This window comes from Haematobia irritans, chromosome 1 (assembly GCF_050003625.1).
Source record: "Haematobia irritans isolate KBUSLIRL chromosome 1, ASM5000362v1, whole genome shotgun sequence".
NCBI lineage: Eukaryota > Metazoa > Arthropoda > Insecta > Diptera > Muscidae > Haematobia > Haematobia irritans.
The window spans coordinates 31,693,696-31,718,530 of record NC_134397.1 but is presented as its reverse complement, the minus strand read 5'-3'; the positions used below and the strand labels follow the sequence as shown (position 1 = coordinate 31,718,530).

Below are 24,835 nucleotides of genomic sequence, written 5' to 3'. Positions count from 1 at the left end.
TTTATTTCTATAGAAAATTTTGTCAAAATTTTATTTCTAGAGAAAATTTTGTTAAAATTTTATTCGGTTCATAATAAAATGTTCATCATTGTCAAAATTTTATTTCTATAGAAAATTTTGTTCAAATTTTATTCTGTTCATAATCATGGTTGCCACTCGAACCAAAAATAATCTACCAAGTTTTTATTTCTATAGAATATTTTGTCAAAAGTCTATTTCTATAGAAAATTTTGTTAAAATTTTATTTCTGTAGAAATTTTTGTCAAAATTTTCTTTCTATAGAAAATTTTGTCAAAATTTTTATTTCTATAGAAAATTTTATTTCTATAGAAAATTTTGTCAAAATTTTATGTCTACTTTGTCAAACTGAATTATATACGTATTGGATCGATCTTTTTTGATTTAATATATACCACGTATGGATACCTTGCCATCGGCAAGCGTTACCGCAACTTAAGTAATTCGATTGTGGATGGCAGTGTTTAGATGAAGTTTCTACGCAATCCATGATGGAGGGTACATAAGCTTCGGCCTGGCCGAACTTACGGCCGTATATACTTGTTTTAATATAATTTTCTTTATAAAGACAATTTTCAATTTTCGTGTTTTTAAATTTCTGGTATAATTCAATTTTTGTTTCCTTTCTCTGAAATTAATTATTGAAGTGTTACAATTAAAATAATTAAAGAGAATAAATAATGATATGAAATACAATTAAGATAATTTAATTCTTTCTCTTTAATTACAGATATGAACATTTCAAAGAAAATCATATTATCGAACAAATAAAATTGCATGTAATTAAATGCAAATATACAACCGGCTAACAAGGTATGTATAATGGAAATGTTGGAAACTTTTTTTTTAATAAAACAATATAATTGTGTAAAGAGTGAAATTGAATGATTGTTGCTACACGATGCAACTACCCTACCAATAAAATAGTGGATAGAAAAATGTCCTTTGTTAAATTGATGCTAAATTTAATTTATTTTTTATTGCAAACAGTTCATTTCGTTTTCTGTTTTTCAAGAAACTTTTCCCAGACTTAAAAAAGCTTCCTTATTTTGAGTACGTTTTAAAAATGTGCTAACTAGAACAGAAGAAAATGTTCGTGCCCTTCTGAAAAATATAAACAATTATTACTTCACGGCCAATGATAGTTTTCTTCGCTTTTAGTTCATTCTATGAGAGGGAAGAATTTCATTAATGGTAATTAAAAATTCAAATATTTCTGTAAATTGCCATTATTTTAACAACTGCGGTACTACAAATGACTGAATGAAATACTTCTTGTTTCGGTCAATTGGGATGATTAGATATCGCCTCCAATACTTCAACGTTTTGAATTTCTGGAATATAGCATGACAATTGGGGTACAGAGAAGCCCAAGAAGTCAAATTTTCTAAACTAGGCGCAGTAGAGCGAAACAGAAGACAATTTGTAATATCGCCTCCAATACTTCAACGTTTTGAATTTCAGGAATATAACTTGAAAATTGGGGTACATAGAAGCTCACACTAAAAAAAAAGTGAACTCTCTATTTCACTAAAGCCAATTTAACTTTATTTTTGTTCATAGACTTATTATGTTTGGAGAAAGTTTCCTTTACTCTAATAATTTTTTGTTTACGTTAGTTAAATTAACTAAAACCGAGGAAAAATATATACTCAAATGAAGCATACAGATTAACTAAATTCGTGTCTTCCACAAAATAGTTCAGAATTTCTTTAAATTGGTAAATTTTACCAAAAAGTCATCCATCATGAACTTCGTATGTCACTAAAGACTTTCTTGCAATTTTGAACTCCAAGTTTTTCCTTCAAACTACAAAATTTTCTTTAACAAGTGAAAAAACTTAATTATGTCTAATAAATTTTCTTGAATTTGTTGAAAAATATTTACTTATTTTTATGACATCGACGTGATGCCAACGTTTGTAATACCGTTTAGTTAAAATTTTCTACAAATATTCAAAATTTTCTAAAATTAACCGAAAGTTTTCTTCCTGGTGGGTTCACTGTTTTTTCAGTGCAAGAAGTCAAATTTTCTAAACTAGGCGCCGTAAAGCGAAACAGAAGAAAATTTGTAATATCGCCTCTAATACTTCAACGTTTTGAATTACAGGAATATAGCTTGAAAATTGGGGTACATAGAAGCCCAAGAAGTAAGTAAGCCCAAGAAGTTTAGACGCCGTAGAACGAAACAGAAGACAATCATCACGATCACCCCTAATAAATCGGTCAATTATACTAAACTAAATGACGTAGAGAGAAAGGAAGGTTAATGCGCGTTAACCCCGAAAAGTCTTAGTGTAGTAGAGCAAAAAAAGTGGATTCGTGACCACCCACAGGAATCTAAAATGCTATACAATTTCTGGCAAAAAACTGAATTATAATACGAAAAACTTTTTGTGTTCATAACTTCTAAAAAAATGTCCTAGAGAGAAAAGGAGATTAATTCGTTATGGCGACCGGTTACATCCCCCAACGGATATATCGCCCAAAATGATTTTTAGGGCGTTCGAAATTCGAAATTTTTATATGAAAAATTTCTCTTGAGCATATCTACGCACCTAAGCGCGTAGAGCGAAAAGGAGGTTTTCTTTGCACAAAATTTACAAGAAACAAGTAAGGAAAGTCTAAAGTCGGGCGGGGTCGACTATATCGTACCATGCACCACTTTGCAGATCTAAATTTTCGATACCATATCCCATCCGTCAAATGTGTTGTGTGCTATATATAAAGGATTGTTCCAAAAACATACATTTAAATATCACTCGATCTGGACAGAATTTGATAGACTACTACAAAATCTATAGACTCAAAATTTAAGTCGGCTAATGCACTAGGTTGGAATACAATGGTAGTAAAATCCGAGTCTTATGTACCCTCCACCATGGATTGCGTAGAAACTTCTACGAAAGACTGTCGTTCACCACGTACCAAATTTCAACCAGATCGGATGAATTTTGCTTCTCCAAAAGGCACCGGAGGTCAAGTCTGGGGATCGGTTTATATGGGAGCTATATATTATTATGGGCTGATGGAACCAATTCCTGCATGGTTGTTGGATACCCTATACTAACATCACGTACCAAATTTCAACCGAATGGGAAGAATTTTGCTCTTCCAAGGTGCTCCGGAGGTCAAATCTGGGGATCGGTTTATATGGGGCCTATATATAATTATGGACCGATATCGACCGATTTTTGCATGTGTGTTTGAGGCCATATATTAACATCACGTACCAAATTTCAACTGAATCAGATGAATTTTGGTCTTCTAAGAGGCTCCGGAGGTCAAATCTGGTGATCGGTTTATATGGGGGCTATATATAATTATGGGCCGATATGAGCCAATTTTTGCATGGTTGTTAGAGACCATATATCAACACCATGTACCAAATACCAAGCCGGATCGGATGAAATTTGCTTCTCTTAGGGGCTCCGCAAGCCACATCGGCGGATCGGTTTATATGGGGGCTATATATAATTATGGACCGATATGGACCAATTTTTGCATGGTTGTTAGAGACCATATATCAACACCATGTACCAAATTTCAGCCGGATCGGATGAACTTTGCTTCTCTTAGAGGCCTCGCATGCCAAATTTGGGGATCCGTTTATATGAGGGCTATACGTAAAAGTGGACCGATATGGCCCATTTACAATACCATTAGACCTACATCAATAACAACTACTTGTGCCAAGTTTCAAGTCGATGGCTTGTTTCGTTCGGAAGTTAGCGTGATTTCAACAGACGGACGGACGGACATGCTCAGATCGACTCAGAATTTCACCACGACCCAGAATATATATACTTTATGGGGTCTTAGAGTAATATTTCGATGTGTTACAAACGGTATGACAAAGTTAATATACCCCCCATCCTATGGTGGAGGGTATAAAAATTGGCCGATTAAATACGTAAATAATTCAGTTTGACAAAATTTTCTATAGAAATAAAATTTTGACCAAATTTTCTATAGAAATAAAACTTTGACAAAATTTTCTATACAAATAAAATTTTGACAAAGTTTTCTATAGTAATAAAATTTTGACAAATTTTTCTATAGTAATAAAATTTTGACAAAATTTTCTATAGTAATAAAATTTTGACAAAATTTTCTATAGAAATAAAATCTTGACAATATTTTCTATAGAAATAAAATTTTGACAAAATTTTCTATAGAAATAAAATTTTGACTAAATTTTTTATAGCAAAAAAGTTTTGACAAAAATTTTCTATAGAAATAAATTGTTGACAAAATTTTCTATAGCAAAAAAATTTTGACAAAATTTTCTATAAAAATAAAATTTTGGCAAAATTATATATAGCAAAAAAATTTTGACACAAATTTTCTATAGAAATAAAATTTTAACAAAATTTGACAAAATTTTCTATAGTAATAAAATATTGACAAAATTTTCTATAGTAATAAAATTTTGACAAAATTTTCTATAGAAATTAAATTTGGTAGATTAACATATTTTTGGCTCGAGCGGCAACCATGAGTATGAACCGATATGGACCAATTTTTGTGTGATTGGGGATCGGCTATATATAACTATAGACCGATATGGATCAATATCTGCATGGTTGTTAGAGACCATATACTAACACCACGTACTAAATTTCAATCAGATCGGATGAATTTTTTTTTCTCCAAAAGTCACCGGAGGTCAAATCTGGGGATCGGTTTATATGGGGGCTATATATACTTATGGACCGATGTGGACAAATTTTTTGATGGTTGTTAGAGACCATATACTAATACCATGTACCAAGTTTCAGCCGGATCGGATGAATTTTGCTGTTCCACGAGGCTCCGGAGGTCAAATCTGGGGACGGGTTTATATGGGGGCTATATATACTTATGGACCGATGTGGACAAATTTTTGCATGGTTGTTAGAGACCATATAGCAACACCATGTATCAAGTTTCAGCCGGATCGGATGAAATTTGCTTCTCTTAGAGGCTCCGCAAACAAAATCTGGGGATCGGTTTATATGTGGGCTATATATAATTATGAACCGATGTGGACCAATTTTTGCACAGTTGTTAGAGACCATGTACCAAATTTCAGCCGAATCGGATGAAATTTGCTTCTCTTAGAGGCTTTGCAAGCCAAATATGGGGATCGGTTTATATAGGGGGGCTATATATAATTATGGACCGATGTGGTCCCATTTTTGAATGGTTGTTAGAGACCTTATACTTACATCATGTACCAAATTTCAGTCGGATCGGATGAAATTTGCTTCTCTTAGAGGCTTTGCAAGCCAAATATGGGGATCGGTTTATATGGTGGCTATACGTAAAAAAGGACCGATATGGCCCATTTTCAATACCATCCGACCTACATCAATACCAACTATTTGTGCCAAGTTTCAAGTCGATAGCTTGTTTCGTTCGGAAGTTTGCGTGATTTCAACATCGGACGGACGGACATGCTTACATCGACTCAGAATTTCACCACGACCCAGAGTATATATACTTTATGGGGTCTTAGGGCAATATTTCGATGTGTTACAAACGGAATGACAAAGTTAATATACCCCCATCCTATGGTGGAGGTTATAAAAATAGTAATAAACTCTTAAATTCCATAGTTTTTCATAAAACTAAAACTTTCAAATTAGCATCCCTTAAAATAGATCCAAAGAATATTTTGTATAGGAACTTTTTACACCTGGAAAAAAAAAAATAAAACCAAAATAAGCAAATATTTTGAGTCCTCAATGTTCAATACTTCGTAGTTTACGTTATGTTATTAAATATAGTTGTTACATAGAAATTCCATAGTACTTATTACTCCGCCCTCCTAAAATGGCTATATACCGATGGATGGGTGTGTATGTAAGAGTTTCATATACATTATGGGTTATGCTTTTAGCCTTTGTAGAAAATACGATTATTAACTTTCTCCATTAAATAGACAACAAAATGAAGTAAACTATTGGATGGTATTAGGGTATAAGCAATATGACCATTCAACCTTTTCATAAGACAAAAAAAAAATATTTATTTTATAGTTTCTTTTTTTCTCGCTCCAATGTTGGTTATTCCTTTCCTTTAACAATCCTATAATGGTAGTTTCTTGTGAATTGATAAAAGTTTGCTGGTTACTTGGTGGTAAACGGTCAACCCACCTATCGAAATTCACACGCCATCATACCATTATCATCGTTTGGTGTAAGAGTGTTGGAGGAGGGGAGAAGCGAGGGACCTTTGGTGCTTTCTTAACTTAGTAATAGTATTTAATAAGTATTAATTCTTTATTATGGCAACATTTCATGTTTAACGTTAGCCAATATATTATGGAATTTATTTACCGAAGCCGCCACCACCATCACCGCTATTGTATAGTTAAGAACAATGAATGTGGTGGTCCTATCAGTTTTTTGCCATCTCATGATGCGAGGAAGCGCATCAGCAAAAATTACAGGAAAATAAGTATTATGTCCATCAACATGCCAACATGTTATCTCTTGCTTGTTGTACTGGCTTAATTAATAGTTTTAGATAGATAGAGTTTTTTTTTGCATTTTTCTATTTTCTTGTAATTTCTTTTGGCCAAAGCAAATGAATTAAATAGGGGTATCTAGAATAACCAACCATCATCAGCCATATCGGACATAGGCAGCAGCAGCATAATAACAAAAAACGTGTTAATACCAAGACATGATAATAACACTGGCTTGGTATTTACACGTTATCGTATACGAACATTTAGCCAAATTCAATCATGCGTCCATTCATTGTTTTTATGCGCATTTATGCTGAAAAATAGACAGGGCTAAAATTTGGATGAAAAGAAAAAAACTGTATGGCAGCCAAAAACATAAAACAAAATTGAAGACAATTTTACCAATAAAGTACCAAATTAAAAAAAAACTTATTTTTTTTATCAAATTTTACTAATTAATATATTTTTTTTCTTCGAAAGAAATATTTTATTATTTAATTTTTTTTGTGTACCTAAGTATTTGGAATATTATATATTTCAATCTGTCCTATTTACTTTTATAGAACGTTTTGTAAAAATATTTACTTCAATAAAACATTTTGTCAACATTTTACTTCTATTGCAAATTTTGTCAAAATTTTATTTCTATTTTTTTTAACTTTTTTTATCTATAGAAAATTTTTCAAAATTTTGTTTCTATAGAAAGTTTTTTAAAAAATTTTATTTCTATAGAAAATTTTGTCCAAAAATTTTACTTTTATAGAAATTTTTGTCTAAATTTTATTTATTATATTTCATGTTAGCCTGATACCGAAACAGGCAATTGACGTCCAAATGCGTTATAATTGTATAATTAGATAAAATTTTATTTCTATAGAAAATTTTGTCAAAAATTTTACTTCTAGAGAAAACTTTGTCAAAAATTTTACTTCTATAGAAATTTCTTTTCTGTAGAAAATTTAGTCAATATTTCATTTCTATAAAAAAATTTTCAAAATTTAATTTCTTTAGAAAATTTTGTCAAAATATTATTCCTGTAGACAAAATCTACAAAAACATCATGAATTACACTAATCTACCAAACAGTAAAAAATCTAAAATTTTTTAGAATTCTTCCATCTGTGGCAACCATATATAGGGCCAAACATTTTTTTAAAATTTTATTTCTATAAAAAAATTTTGTCAAAATTTTATATCGATAGCAAATTTGGTCAAAATTTTATTTCTATAGAAAATTTTGTCAAAATTTTATTTCTATAGAAAATGTTGTCAAAATTTTATTCCTATAGAAAATTTAGTCAAAATTTTATTTCTATAGAAAATTTGGTCAAAATTTTATTTCTATAGAAAATTTTATCAAAATTTTATTTCTATAGAAAATTTTGTCAAAATTTTATTTCTGTAGAAAATTTTGTCAAAATTTTATTTCTATAGAAAATTTTCCAAAAATTTTACTTCTGTAGACATTTTCGTCAAAATTTTATTTCTGTAGAAAATTAAGTCAAAACTTTATTTCTACAGAAAATTGAAGTACATCTTTGTTGGAGAAGAATATTTATCAAAATCCAACAAAACTTGACGAATTTTAATATACCAACCTACCATACAGTAAAAAATCTACCAGTTTTTGTAGAATTCGACCAACTGTGGCAACCGTGACTCATGTGCGGTATGAAATTAAATTCAAAAGAGGAAAAGTTAAATTTACCTTATTTTTACACTTAAAGGGTAGCCGATATGTAATGCAATATTTCTTTTAATTTTATTGTTCAAAAGCAAATAACTTCAAATTTAAGAAAATGTTTAAATTTTTTTTTCGATTTGGCTATCCTTGGCACAAATTATGGCCTTCCAAAAGCCTACAAAGTCATCACACATCATTGTACGAAAATGGCTCTGTGGTATTTTGGCCCATTCTTGGAAAAACGCCCTCTTGATATATTAGACGCTTTGGTACTTTTTAGCGCCAACCTTACTCTCTAAAATTACACAGGCTTAAAAGTCCAACGGCATGAGATGCAACGATTTTGGTGACAATTGTGCGATAGAAATGAAGCGAAAACCCTCTTTTTAAGCCATTCTAGGTTGACGTGTCTTGAGTCCTGTGGGAATTTTCATGGTCTGCGGCCGAAATACGAAGGCTTCAATACTGTATTTAGAACATTTTTCAGAGAAAAAGCGATTCGTATTTTGACTCAATCCTCGAATCGATACAAATTTTCCTTTCTCATAAGAATGGCCAAGGACTTTCAATTTGAGTATTACGAAATAGATTTTTGCGGGTTTTGCATTTTGCAAAATACAAAAATTGATAGTAGAAAATCGTTGGCCTCTGGCGAGAGATATATTTGAACCTATTTTGCTTATTTTTTTAAAGCGATTCTTATTTCCGTAAAAATCGATTACTAACATGAACACTGTGGGAAGATCGATGATAAGAATACAGTGAATCCGCTGAGAGGTACACACCCACGTTCGTCTTATGGCGATTTTGATTGGAATAAAATTTGCAAAATTAATTTATATTATAAATATGAAATAAAGTGTCATAGATTTTGGGTCTTGTATATGATTCCCATAGGTAGAAATCTAACAAAAAATTGCAGATTCTTTACTGTTTGGTAGACTGGCAGAATTCTTTTCTTCCACTGAAATGAAATTTTGACAAAATTTTCTATAGAAATAAAATTTTGACAAAATTTTCTATAGAAATAAAATTTTGACAAAATTTTCTATAGAAATAAAATTTTGACAAAATTTCCTATAGAAATAAAATTTTGAAAAATTTTTCTATAGAAATAAAATTTTGAAAAAATTTTCTATAGAAAAAAATTTAAAAAAAAATTTCCAATGAATTGAAATTTTGACAAAATTTTCTATAGAAATAAAAAAAAATTCTATAGAAATAATTTTTTTTTACAAAATTTTCTATTGAAATAAAATTTTGACAAAATTTTCTATAGATATAAAATTTTGACAAAAGTTTCTATAGAAATAAAATTTTGACAACTTTCTTCAGAAATGAAATTTTGACAACATTTTTCTATTGAAATAAAATTTTGGCAAAATTTTCTATAGAAATACAATTTTGGCAAAATTTTCTATAGATATAAAATTTTGACAAAATTTTCTATAGAAATAAAATTTTGACAAAATTTTCTATAGGAATAAAATCACGACAAAATTTTCTATAGAAATAAAATTTTGACAAAATTTTCTATAGAAATAAAATTTTGACAACTTTGTTTAGAAATGAAATTTTGACAACATTTTCTATAGAAATAAAATTTTGACAACATTTTCTTTAGAAATAAAATTTTGACAACATTTTCTATAGAAATAAAATTTTGACAACTTTCTTTAGAAATGAAATTTTTACAAAGTTTTCTATAGAAATAAAATTTTGACAACATTTGCTTTAGAAATAAAATTTTGAAAACATTTTCTATAGAAATAAAATTTTGACAACATTTTCTATAGAAATAAAATTTTGACAAAATTTTCTATAGAAACACAATTTTGGCAACATTTTCTATAGATATAAAATTTTGACAAAATTTTCTATAGAATTAAAATTTTGACAAAATTTTCTATAGAATTAAAATTTTGACAAAATTTTCTATAGAAATAAAATTTTCACAAAATTTACTATAGAAATAAAATTTTGACAAAATTTTCTATAGAAATAAAATTTTGACAAAATTTTCTATAGAAATAAAACTTTGACAACATTTTCTATAGAAATAAAATTTTGACAACATTTTCTAGAGAAATAAAATTTTGACAACATTTTCTATAGAAATAAAATTTTTATAGAAATAAAATTTTGACAACATTTTCTATAGAAATACAATTTTTGCAAAATTTTCTATATATCTAAAATTTTGACAAAATTTTCTATAGAAATAGAATTTTGACAAAATTTTCTATAGAAATAAAATTTTAACAACATTTTCTATAGAAACAACATTTTGACAATATTTTCTATAGAAATAAAATTTTAACAAAATTTTCTATAGAAACAACATTTTGACAAAATTTTCTATAGAAATAAAATTTTGACAACATTTTCTATAGAAATAAAATTTAGACACAATTTTTTATGGAAAAATATTGTGACACAATTTTTTATAGAAAAATATTGTGACAAAATTTGTTATAGAAAAAAATTGTGACGACAATTTTTATAGAAATAAAATTTTTATTGTATTTTCTTTAAAAATAAAATTTTGACAAAAATTTCTATAGAAATAAAATTTTGACAAACTTTTCAATAGAAATAAAATTTTGACAAATTTTTCAATAGAAATAAAATTTTGACAAAATTTTCTAGAAATAAAATTTTGACAAAATTTTCTATAGAAATACAATTTTGACAAAATTTTCTATAGAAATAAATTTTTTACAAAATTTTCTACAGAAATAAAATTTTGACAAAAGTTTCTATAGAAATAAAATTTTCACAAAATTTTCTATAGAAATAAAATTTTCACAAAATTTTCTATAGAAATAAAATTTTGACAAAATTTTCTATAGAAATAAAATTTTGACAAAAATTTCTATAGAGAAAAGTTTTGACAACATTTTTTATAGAAATAAATTTTGACAAAGTTTTTAATAGAAATAAAATTTTGACAAAATTTTCTATAGAAATAAAATTTTGACAACATTTTCTATAGAAATAAAATTTTGACAACATTTTCTATAGAAATAAAATTTTGACAAAATTTTCTATAGAAATAAAATTTTGTCAACATTTTCTATAGAAATAAAATGATGACAAAATTTTCTATACAACTAAAATTTTGGCAACCCTCACAATATTATGAATTAACAATAACTTTGGAATGATACCATCATTTGGGCCAAAATATAATGAGTGAAAAGTTGAGTACCTTCAAGCTAACATCCTTAATTTTGTTCAACTTTGGGAAGTCTCCACTTATGAGAGTTTATTTTTAATTTGTCAACGTAGCAAACGTCTCAAGACAACTGTCCACTTTAGGCAGGTATCCGGTTTTTAGAGTGTCTAGGTTTGAGTGGTTTCACTGTTCCAAGTATAGATTGGTCCTAAAATCAACAGCTATGGCCTTTGATCCAAAATAAAAATGACTAAATGATTGATATCATATTGCTCCTTCTAAGTATTACGAAGAAAAATTCACAAATTTGTTATAAACTATACCACAGTAGCGGTGAAGGTTATAAACATAAAAAATAACGATTTAAGTTCATTTGCATTTTATCTTATTTCATATAGGATACTTTGAAACACCAAATATAATAGAATAACAGCCATTTTCATTGAGTATGGAAGTAAAAAACTAAACAGCAACAGAAACTCAAATTGAAACTGAAACTAAAAGTACTGCAAGTATCTGTAGTTTATACGGTTCAATGCATTTTTGTGATTAGTTTTGAAAAAAGGGAGTAAATTGTTAACGCCACTCTAATCCTTGAAGCTTCAAGTGAGTTGTTGGCACGCAATTTCCAAGCCATACAAGTATGTTTCACAAGGATTTTCTAACACTGGCTCGCTCTCTCTCTCTTTCATGCTATCTGGTTGCAGTCGTGCAAAGTTTTACGTATCACGGAACTGTAAAATGCAATCAACAAAGTTCTGCCATAGAAGTGTGAGGTTAATTTCGCTGGTGGGTTAAAATCGACTATCAAAAATCATTGTTGCGCTTTTTATTTGCTATTGGGGAAGTTTTTAATTAAGTTATTGAAAACAAATAAAATTTAATTAATAAATAAGTATGTTAGAAGTCGGATAAAAGGGTTATCGACATAATAAAAAATTAATATATGCATAACAATCGAATATTTTTATATGCAAAATGCTAATAGAGTTTGCTATTAATATTTATTTAATTTGAATTCAATTAGAATTTTAATAATATTCCGAAATATCGTTTAAATATTAATTTTGCATAAATTCAATATAAAACATTCTCAATAAAAACTATATGCAAATAAATTAAATGTTTCAATAAAACAACGACCTTCTATAATAATTTACATAAAGCCTGATTCATTCTCTCTTTAAAACAAAGTTCATTGATAGGCACTTACAACCAAACCATACATACACACACTCGCATACCATTGAATTATGGTTAAAGTTGTATGGAGATTTTTTTTTTATAAAAACAGATAAAACTTCAATTTCTTCTGGAGAAAACTTTTTCCTTGCAATTCGTTGTGGAATTCCACTCTCACTTGGTGTATATTTCTCGATTACCCTTAAAGATTTATTTCTTTCAAAGAGCATCCAGCATTTTCATCTTTGCCGCTTTGCCTTCTTTACGGAATGTTCACATTTTTATTTGTTACGCATGAGGAGACAACGATGGAAAGATAAAAGAAGCGAGTAAAAATAAAGATTAAAATTTAATGAAGTATGTTAACGATGAATCTTTAAATAAATTCAACCTCAATTTCGTGAGACTCGTGCAGCAAATTTGGCGGAATACTTAAATGAAGATGAGATAAAATTTAATTACCACTTTGAAGGGGAAAGTTTTGCTAAAATGATATTTAGGATAATAACCCCATGTGATTCTGTCTTGGTGCATGAAAAGTAAAGTTAAATTATGCATTTTTTGCTATTTAGGGCACAAATGAAGTTTTCACGGACAGAGAGAAAATAAAAACTATCGACCACCATGAAAGCTCTTCGTTGTAGTGGGTAAGTTGAAATATATAGAATTTCAAATGGTTTTGATGACAGATCTTCAGTGATGCCATGCGTATGGAAAATTCCTTTTTGTAGGGATTTTTTTTTTCTAAAATTACAACTGTAGGGAAAAAAGGAAAGATTTAAATTTTTCTACAAATGTGGGGAATTTTTTCAATTTCCAGAGTTTACCACATTTTGCAACAAGAAGAGTATTTTTGCCTAATATTTACCTATGGGCAAATTACATTCATAAGAGTTTTTAATTTTTTAGAAAAATGTCTTCTAGTGCAGAAAATAAAACCATTCTAGCAAAATTTTGAAAACAGATTTTTGTGCAAATTGCCTCACGGTTGAATTAAAGGGTTGGCTAGAGACGGTCGAAAATTAAGATTTTAAATGCCACTGGTCATTGCTTGTGGAATGTTCGTAAATTGTGGAAATCTGACCTAAAGAAACACGCGGCTATTAAAGCCCACAAGATAAATGTTGGTATTGTTAAAAATGAGCAATGATGTTGAAAAGTTCCAAATCCTATTATTCATATTATTGAACATTTGGTCCCTTTACTGAAGGATATAGTGGCACTGGCCATTGAAGACATTGAATTCAATATAAAGTATTTTTTATTTTCTTGCCATAGTTGTTTGAATTTATTCATTTTTTACTGTAGGGAAAAATGTAGGAAAAACAATTTTAGGTGTGGGGGAAACCAGGGAATTTTTAGGAGCCGCGTAGGGAATTTTCAAAATACTGGCATCACCGGATAGATCCGTTCAAATGGTACGCTTCGCGACAATATAGTTAAAATTTATACATATGGAAGCTACGTCAGTTTCTGAATTTATAAGAATAAATTTGTCTGAGTTTTAGAGGAATTTAAATACTTCTTCTAAGCATGCAAGAAAATCCAATAAAAAATATGGTTTTACTTCATTTAAAGGGTGATACGGTCAAAATTTGGTCAAGAGAAAACTCTTGTAAATCGGTGAGATCGTTTATTTAAAAAATCAAGTTAAATTTCTTTTTCAAGTTCAATTAGTATAAAATTCAGGAAAAATATTCAGTTAGGCTTTCGCTTTTCCAAATCCGAATTGCCGGGCCTCACGCTTGACACCTGCCATCAGATTTTGTACAGCCACCTTGTCCACCTTCTTCGCCGCAGAAAGCCAGTTTGCCTTGAACTGCTGCTCGTCCTTAGCAGTTTTTTTGGTCTTCTTTAGGTTCCGCTTGACAATAGCCCAGAATTCCTCAATTGGGCGGAGCTCTGGCGTGTTGGGAGGGTTCTTGTCCTTGGGAACCACCTGCACGTTGTTGGCGGCGTACCACTCCATGGCCTTTTTACCGTAATGGCAAGATGCCAAATCCGGCCAAAACAGTACGGAACAACCGTGTTTCTTCAGGAAAGGCAGTAGACGTTTATTCAAACACTATTTCACGTAAATTTCTTGGTTGACAGTCCCGGAAGCTATGAAAATGTTGCTTTTCAAGCCACAGGTACAGATGGCTTGCCAAACCAGATATTTCTTTACGAACTTCGACAGTTTTATGTGCTTGAAAATATCTGCTACCTTTCCCCTTCCTTTTGCAGTATAAAACTCCTGTCCCGGAAGCTGCTTGTAGTCGGTTTTGACGTAGGTTTCGTCGTCCATTACCACGCAGTCAAACTTCATCAGCATCGTCGTGTACAGCCTCCGGGATCGCGCTTTGGCCGTCGTATTTTGTTTATCATCGCGATTTGGAGTCACTACCTTCTTGTAAGTCGATAGTCCGGCCCGTTTTTTGGCTCGATGCACGGTTGTAGACGATACACCCAGCTTATTTGCGGCATCTCGGAGAGAGAGGTTAGGGATTCGCTTGAAACTACCGGCAACTCTCTTTGTCGTCTCAGCGGCTTCCGGTTTTCGATCCAGACTTCCTGGCTATCGACAAACGTTCCCCAAACACTTTAATTACATTTGTAACGGTTGATTTGGCAACTTTTAGCGATTTTGCCAGCTTTGCGTGCGAGTAGCTCGGATTTTCGCGATGCGCGAGCAACATTTTGATACGCTGATCTTCTTGCTTGGACGACATTTTGACAACTGAAGAGTGAATTCCAAAATCAAAATAGGAGCAACATTCTACACACACACACCTTCAAAATGAGGGGAGTTCAGGTTTTTTAAATGCAAAATTGAAAGAAATACGTCAAGTTTATATTGACCAAATTTTGACCGTATCACCCTGTATTCGAATGGGCATGTGAATAAAATTCTAAAAAATTTACTTTGGAGCACTAATCACGCTTCTTCTATTCCGTCAAGAAGTCGAATCGGAAGACCGGTATATAAGGGGATTCAATCAAACCTATCTTACCGATATAATATATCTGGTGCAATGCTTAGTTTGCCTGCCTTGCATACAAAGGGTCGCGGGTGCGACCAAAAATTTTTCAGCGGTGGACTAGCCCTTCCCAATAATGTTGATTAAAGCTTCTCTAGATGGTTTTACAGCAATGTCGAACACCGTTTGGACTGGACTATAAAGAAGGGGTCCCCTGTCATTGAGCTAAACATGGAATCGGGCAACACTCAATGATAAGATAGAAGTTCACCACTGTGGTATCACAATACACTGAAGGGCGATTTAGTTTCCCAAAAAATATGTTGCCTTAGTGTTACACTACTTTTTCCTCATTCTATTTTCACCCAAAAAATAGTGTAATTTCAAATAATAGTGTAAATTAATTGTGGCAGTGTCCGAAATATGACAGTGCCCTTCATATTTTGCAATCAATGTCAAGAATACTGCATCTTTTATTCCAATCGAAATAGGCATAAGTGGGCCTGAAATATCGGGTTGCCACCTAACCTAAACTTTGTCAAAATTTACAATTTCTGGAAAATCGGATAAAAACTTCGGGGTCCAGATGCGCGAAAATTTTGTCTTACTATACCTATAGATTTTGACTTTCAGCGAAATCGGATAAAAATTGCGGTGCCTAGAAGCTCAGGAAATCAAATCGGGAGATCGATCTATATGGGGGCTATACCAAACCAAGGACCGATTCGCACCATATTAGGCACATCTGTGGACCTAAAATACCACCAGATTTTCAATTTGAAACAAATCAGTTAAAAATTGTGATGGTATTGCTTTATATGGGGGCTATATAAGACACTGGACTGATATACTCCATATTCAGGGCACCTATTTATGGAGTCGAAATAGATTTCCAATTTCAGGAAAATCTGATAAAAATTACTCTGTTTAGAGGATCTAGACCAGGGATGTAAAATGCAGTACTATAGTACTTTTTTTCAATACTTTCTCACCCTGATCAGTACCGTAGTACCCCCGCGAATGATTTAGTACCTTTTGTGTAGACATTAAGATTTATGGTACAATTGTTTTGACAAAATATTTTAATATTTTGAGAAAGTCCAACAAATTTGCTAATAGTCTTTTACAAATTTGGCAAAACAGACAAGTTCATGCGGGAACAAAATCTCGATTTTGTAAAAGCCATAGTCAAAAACACGATTTTATTGAATTTCAAGAATGTTTTAGTTGAAAAAGCACGTGATTTTATATAACGCTTCTACACGAACACTTTATAGATAAGAAGTTATCGATCACGTACTAAAATAATGCGAACCATTACAGTCACGGTTGAAACTTGAGACAAAAACAAATCTATCAACATTTGGAAAAAATCTTACCAAAATCTACCAAAAATATATTATTTTGCAAAAATTTATTTCTTCAGAAAATTTTTATTTGTATAGAAATTTTTATCAAAATTTTATTTCTATAGACAATTTTGTCAACTTTTATTTTTATGATTTTTTTTCAAAATTTTATTTCTGATGAAAATTTTATCAAAATTGTTCTTTTCCTCTGTTGGTTAAGCTACTCTTGTAGTTTAGTCAATGTATGGTTTTAAGCTGAAATAAAAAAACAACAAAAATTGTATTTCTATAGAATATTTTGTCAAAATTTTATTTCTATAGAAAATTTCGTCAACATTTTATTTCAATAGTTTTTTTTTTTTTATTTATTTATTTACAGAAAATTTATGAAGAACCATGGTTTCTACTAATCTACCAAACAGTAGAATTCTATTAACTGTGGCAACCGTGTAAAATTTTTATTTTTATAGAAAATTTGGTGAAAATTTTACTTTTATTGGAAATTTGGTGAAAATTTTAGTTTTATAGAAAATTTGGTCAAAATTTGATTTTTATGGGAAATTTTGTAAAATTTTATTTTTATGGATAATTTGGTAAAAATTTTATATCTATAGAAAATTTAGTCAAAATTTTATTTCTGATGGAAATTTTATTTCTATAGAAAAATTTGTCAAAATTTTATTTCCATAGAATATTTCGTCAAAATTTTATTTCCATAGAATATTTTGTCAAAATTTTATTTCCATAGAATATTTTGTCAAAATTTTATTTCTATTAAAAATTTCGTCAACATTTTATTTCAATAGAAATTTTTTTTATTTATTTATTTAGAGAAAATTTATGAAGTACCATGGTTTCTACTAATCTACCAAACAGTAGAATTCCATTAACTGTGGCAACCGTGATTACAATACTACAGTAGTCTTTGTAAGCGGATATAAAACTAAAAAATATATTTAAAATCGAGTTTACAAACAAAATTTTATTTTCTTTAAAATTCAGTCCAAAGGAGCTCTTGACAATAATCTTTCAATGGAATTTTTGTTGAAATTTTGTGAAAAGTACTTTTTCGCTCAAAAAATACCTTTTTAGTACTTTCGTAAAAATTGTATTTTCCATCGCTGATCTAGACCCCAAATTTGGGCGTCGGCTTATATGGGGGCTATATAAAAGCCTGGACCGATATAACCCATCTTCGAACTTGACCTGTGTTTGTAATCGAAACAAACGTGTTGAGTAGTTTTTTCATACTAAGATTCCAAATTAATACTAATTACTTTATTGACTAAAACTTATATCTAGAATATTGAAAACCTTAACCTACTCTAGAACAAGATAACAACAATCTGTTATCATTCTTCTAGCTCTCTTCATAAACACACATATGCCGCTGCGTTTCATTAGGATCTTCTTATGAAATAAGATCATAAAACACAACACACGCAAGGCACTGATAATAGATCACCCTAAGACAACTAGATGCACTTAACATACGTTATCTCAAGTGGATAATGGCTAAAGTGTCCTTCATATCATTTTAGGGACATATTTTATTATCAGGAATATTAGCGATAGTGATATTCCATGTTCAAAGCATATTTGTTTTGAACAACCTGTGAGTAGGCAAAAAATTATTCTATGTAACGATGTCAATCACACAGGGACATGGTTCTATGGGTTTACATTTTCTCCCAGATCAACAATATATCCCCATTACCACTTTATGGTGGTGGATGCTATACCCTAACCTGGACCGATACATATACAATATTCGCCATTCTGTGGACATCAAGCACCTCTAAATTTTGTATATCAGGCAAATAGTACAAAAATAGCGGCTCCTTGACGGCCAGGAAGGCAAATCTGCAGAACTATACCAAAACATGAACCTAGTCACACCATATTCAGTACAACTATTAGTGAACTTAGATTTTCAATTTCATAAAAATCGGAGAGAAATTGCGTTTTCGAGAGATCGGTCTATATTGTGCCTATACTTCTATAAAAAGTATAGTGGCGGCCCAATATTGCAGGTTTACTAAGACTACTTAGCCCATTGTGATATAAAACAGTACTGAACTTCTCTCTTATCACGGAGTACTGCCCGATTCTGTGTTTAGCTTAATGAAAAATACCTTCTTTTCATAGCCGAGTCCTAACGGCGTTCCATTTTGTGCCGAAGCTAAATAGAAAAGTTTTAAAACATTCAGAAATGTCACCAAACTCACTATGAGGGGATATCCACCGCTCAAAAACTTCTTATTAGTTGGTCGAAAATGGGATTGAACCCATGACCCTGTGTATGCAAGGCGGGCATGCTAACCAACGCACCAAAGCGACTACCTAAGGACTCCATAGTCCTGTACAAGACTTTAGTCAAAATAATTTTACGTTGCATAAAAATATTTTTACACAAAAATATTTTTTAAAAGTACAAAAACAAAAACTTTAGCTCCCTGGTATTTACTTGTCGCACTACATTTCATGATTACATTTTTGTTACTCAGAAATATGAGTACTTTTATTTGTTTTTATATGAAGGACTAAACTTGTTGACATTTTCATTAGATAAAAGCTGTTTTTGCATTATAATAATAGTTTGCAACAAAAACATGGTTCACTGATGATCCTCAAAGCTTTCATGCAAAGGAGAGGTTGCTTTCAATACACAAATAGACGAAGCATTACATCCACATAATAAACACATTCACGCTTTACTTAGCTTATTTCTTGGGCTTTCAACTTTGTTCCAGATGTTTGTTTTTGTTACGACCCCCATTGGAATCATTAAAAAATAAAAAATAAACACACACACACACCTACACCATCATAGCATTTTTCTTCTTCAGATACCTTTTTTGCCATTTTTTGTGGTTACATTTATGGCTTGACTTTGACACTTTGGACTAAAAGAAGAGGTTGGTTATAGTTTTTCAGACCGTTATCCTTTGATTTTATGATATCGTTAATAGCTTGGTTGTTACACGCAAAACTTTCAAAGCTAACTACAAAACTCTTTTTTCTCTCATGCTCACTAACATACTTTCTCTCCCTCACTCACTCACGCATAAATATACGCACATGTGTTTTGAAATCAACACACATGCCTATATATGTATATGAGTATAAATGGTCATACCCAAGGATAACCATAATAATCTCAAGATAGTAAAAATATGGCGGTTGCAAATGCAGCCATATACTCGTAACCCTCCCATATTATCTTGTGTGCGTATATGTGATGTTATATCCTTTTACGTATCCTGGTTTCTTATTTTTCTTTTTTCACTTTCTTATTTTCTTTGGCAGGACATGTACTGACACTTAAATACTGAAGTGTGCAGGTGTTTCGTATGTCATAGCGTAATTCTCTGAGGAGATTATTCGTATAAAAATGACATTAAAACTATAATCAGGTTATAAATGCAAGAAGCAAACGAAAAAAAAAAAAAAAACGGAAAAGAAAAATCATGGACCATTGTAATAATGCACTGCAAATGGTGTGGGAGTTGGCAGTTGATCCTGTTGCTTCTTAAGTCACACACAAAGCATTAAATAACGTGTTAACTGCAATAGTTAATTGACTATTAAGGGTAAAGCTAACTCACATAAAGAGTCATTATCTGGACGAGATCAAGTTGAAAGGAGTTTGTATTCCCATAACAACGCAAGGGGAAGAAAAGATATTTTTAATTATGTGATTTAGAAATGTGAAACTAAAGAAATGGGTTCAAAATTTAAATTATAAAGGTTGATGGGTCGTCTAAGTCCTAAATATAAAGTTAAAAATTTCACCGCAGTGAGAATTTGATCCTCAACCAATTGAATTTTTCACATTCTTTTGAAAAAGTTTGCAAATTATGAAAATTTTCATTTTTTTTGTTGGTTTTAAATGGAATAAAATATTTAAATACAAATATATATACCGAAAATTATAAAACAAAAATGTTGTATAACAAAAAAAAAAAAAAAAAACAAGTATATACGACTCCAGATTTGACCAATCAAAATAAAAACCCAAAAAATAAAAATCCAAAAAAATAAAAACCCTGCAAAAAAATTTGGAAGTTCTTCTAAACACACAACTTTAAAAAGCACTCACAAAAATATCCTCCCAAAGATGTTCTTTATTTTAACTACACAGTTCTATTAATTAAATTTTTTATAACTCGTTTTTTTCATATTTTTACTGTGTAATTTTAACTTTTTAGTTTCAAATAGATTAAATACATAGTAAGAATTCATAAAATGGGACAAATTATTAAAATTTTGTCGATAAATATTCTAAAAACATCTTAGAAAAATTTCGATTTTTTGACAATATTTGAGGTCAATCGTTTAAGGCAAGCCTTAGAATGCATAAAAATCATAAAAAAATTATAAAAATTATTTATTTGCCAAAATATAACGAAATTTTTTAATTAACATTTAAAACATTGAATTCAGATCACACCCTAAAAAGTGATTCAAATTCAATGCAACGGCTGTTCACATGGTGGACATCCGTCCGTGTTGAATCCATCGCTTCTGCGCCAATTTTGCACCACTTCCGAATCCAAAAAGAACATTTTCACAACTTTTGGCAACGCTTTTTTTGCTGGGAAGTGAAATTGGTGGAAAAAATATTTTTTAGTTTCTTTTTTATACCCTCCATCATAAGAAGTATTGGTCAAAGGCCCCATAAAGTACATCTATTCTGGGTCGTGGTGAAATTCTGAGTCGATCTAGCGATGCCCGTCCATCCGTCTGTCCGTCCGTCTGTGGGAATCACGCTAACTTCCGAACGAAACAAGCTATCGACTTGACACTTGTCACAAGCAGTTGTTATTGATGTAGGTCGGGTGATATAGCAAATGACCGATATCGGACTACTTTTAGGTATATTCCTCATATAAACCTACCCCCAGATTTTGCTTGCAAAGCCTCCTAATATGTGCCTTTCAATAACCACACAAAAATTGGTCCATATTGTTCCATAGTTATATATAGCCTTCATATAACCGATCCCAAGATTTTGGTTGTGGATCCTCTTGGAGGAGCAAATTTCATCCCATCCGGTTGAAATTCGGTACGTGGTGTTTATATATAACATCTAACATCCATGCAAAAATAGGTCCAAATCAGTCCATATTTATAGATAGCCGCGATATGCACCGATCGGGTTGAAATTCGATACGTAGTGTGGCCTCTAACATCCAAAATTGGTGAAAATCGGTCCATAATTATATATTGGTCCCATATAAATCGATCCCCCAGATTTATGTTCCGGATCCTCTTGGAGTAGCAAATTTCATCCGATCTTGGTCTATATCGGTCCATAAATATATATATCCCCCATATAAACCGATCAACAGGTTGGACCTACGGAGCCTCCTGGAGGAGCAAAATACATCCGATCCGGTTGAATTTTGTTCTCTAACAACCACGCAAACATTTAGCCATATCAGTCCGTATTTCTATATAGTCCGCATATAGACCGATCCCCGGATTTGATCTCCGGACCCTCTTGGCTTGGGCAAATTTCATCCGATTCGTTTGAAATTTGGAACATGGTGTTAGTATATAGTACCAGCAACTATGAACAAATTAGTCCATAGCGGTCCATAATTATATATAGCCCCCATATCAATCGATCCCCCAGATTTGATCTCGGGAGCCTCTTGGAGGAGCAAAATTCATCCGTTTCGGTTGAAATTTGATACATTGTGCTATTTTACGGCCGTTAACAACCATGTCAAACTTGGTCGAAAACGGTCTATAGTTATATATAGCCCCCAGATAAACCGTTCCCCAATTACACAAAAATTGGTCCATATCGGTTCATTTGTGTATATAGCCCCCACATAGAGCGACTCCCATATTTCCTTTCTGATTCTCTAACTACTGCGCAAAAGTTAATATCGGATTGTAATTATTAGCAGACTTAACTATATATACTGGTCAAGGACTGAGTTACATACATACATATTTAATCTGTTTTTTTTTTTTTTGGTCTAATATATAGCACGTGTGGACTAACTTACAGTTTAATAGGCGATGTAAAGATGTTTTAAGAAACCTTGCTATTGGAAAGTATTATTACAACCCAAGTAATTCGATTGTGCATGACAGTCTTTAGTGGAAGTTTCTGCACAATCCATGGTGGAGGCTACATAAGATTCGCCGAACTAACGGCCCCACACTATGGAACAGGGTATTATAAGTTAGTGCATATGTTTGCAACACCCAGAAGGAGACGAGATAGACACAGGGTATCTTTGAAAAAAATGCTCAGGGTGGGCTCCTGAGACGATATAGCCATGTCCGTCTGTCCGTGAACACATTTTTGTAATCAAAGTCTAGGTCGCATTTTTAGTCCAATCGACTTCAAATTTGGCGCAAGTATGTGTTTTGGCTCAGAATAGAACCCTATTGATTTTGGAAGAAATCGGTTCAGATTTAGATATAGCTCCCATATATATCTTTCTCCCGATATGGACTTATATGGCCCAGAAGCCAGAGTTTTACCCTAATTTGCTTAAAATTTCACACAAGAAGAACAATTAGTACTATAGTCAAGTGTGCCAAATTTTATTGAAATCGGTTCAGATTTAGATATAGTGTGGCCAATCTTTTACTCCGATTTAATTGAAATTTTGCACAGGGAGTAGAATTAGCATTGTAGCTATGCGTGTCAAATTTGGTTTAAATCGGTTCAGATTTAGATATAGCTCCCATATATATGTTTTTCTGATTTCGACAAAAATGGTCAAAATACCAACATTTTCCTTGTAAAATCGTCACTGCTCAGTCGAAAAGTTGTAAAAATGACTCTAATTTTCCTAAACTTCTAATACATATATATCGAGCGAAAATTGCTTCAGATTTAAATGTTTCCCCTATTTTTTCACTAAAATTAAATTTAGAGTCTATAGATTTTGTAGAAGTCTATCAAATTCTGTCCAGATCGAGTGATATTGAAATGTATGTATTTGGGACAAACCTTTATATATAGCCCCCAACACATTTGACGGATGTGATATGGTATCGAAAGTTTAGATCTACAAGGTGGTGCAGGGTATAATATAGTCGGCCCCGCCCGACTTTAAACTTTCTTTACTTGTTTTTATTTATTTTTGATTCGTTTTGTGCGACATTTAACTGTCCAAACATCCAAATAGCGTATTTTGTAAGTCTTATTCCAAAGGCCTTTATAGGAAGTGAAAAATAAAATTCATGCAGGATTCCAGAACGCGCTAAAAGGAAAGCGGTAGGATTCGAGGCTGAGTCCTAAGTTATGATGTGTCTTCTCATAGTCGGATACTAGTAACCAATATTGATTTTTATTGGTAACAATATTGGTTGTTTAAAAAAATCTGAAAATGCTGCGAGTAGTAGTGTCTTGGAGTAAAGGGAATCGCACGCGTTCACTCAAATAGGGCTTGGTGGATGCATTTTTCCCTCTGGGACAAGCAAACAGTCACAGATAATATGAAAAAGCGCACCCATATAACATATAAAGTAGATTTGTTATGTCATCTTTTCTTCGGAATGTTGCTATAGCCGATTTATTCTGCCTTCAGACAATAACCGTCCCTTGGATATTTTAGATTGACTTTAAGTTATTCCTATTTAAAAATTTATATTTTTAGGATTTGGCTTTTTTGTCATAAATATGAAAATTGTGGGAGGATTTTAGTTTTTAATGTAGAAGCATTTTGCAAAGTTTTTTTTTTTTTTTTTTTTTTTTTACAAAACCGATCATTTGTTTAAATGATCCACGTTTCAATGTTTTTATTTTGTACCATTTTTCATAATACAATTTTTCATTTGCAGATTTTCGTCTCGTTCCATCTAATTATATTTGAAATGTAAACACTAAAAAAATATATAAAAACATGAAAATATGTATGTATATAGCCGCCTTGCTTGTTGAATCATTGTTATCGTTAACAAAAGCCTCGCCCAAATTATACCACATCCTAAGTTGTTTCCTGAGTTTTTTTAACAAACCTAAATAGTTCCATTT

The 24,835-nt window shown here is 31.3% G+C and overlaps 1 protein-coding gene across 1 annotated transcript in view; it reads left to right on the top strand.

Moving 5' to 3' along the window:
• The window catches only part of dpr11 (defective proboscis extension response 11), a 555,551-nt gene that overhangs the window by 134,050 nt on the left and 396,666 nt on the right, over window positions 1–24,835 (top strand). The window contains exon 2 of the mRNA XM_075289722.1: window positions 749–831. The gene's annotated coding sequence lies outside the window, so the exon portion shown is untranslated. The remainder of the gene's footprint in view (window positions 1–748; window positions 832–24,835) is intronic.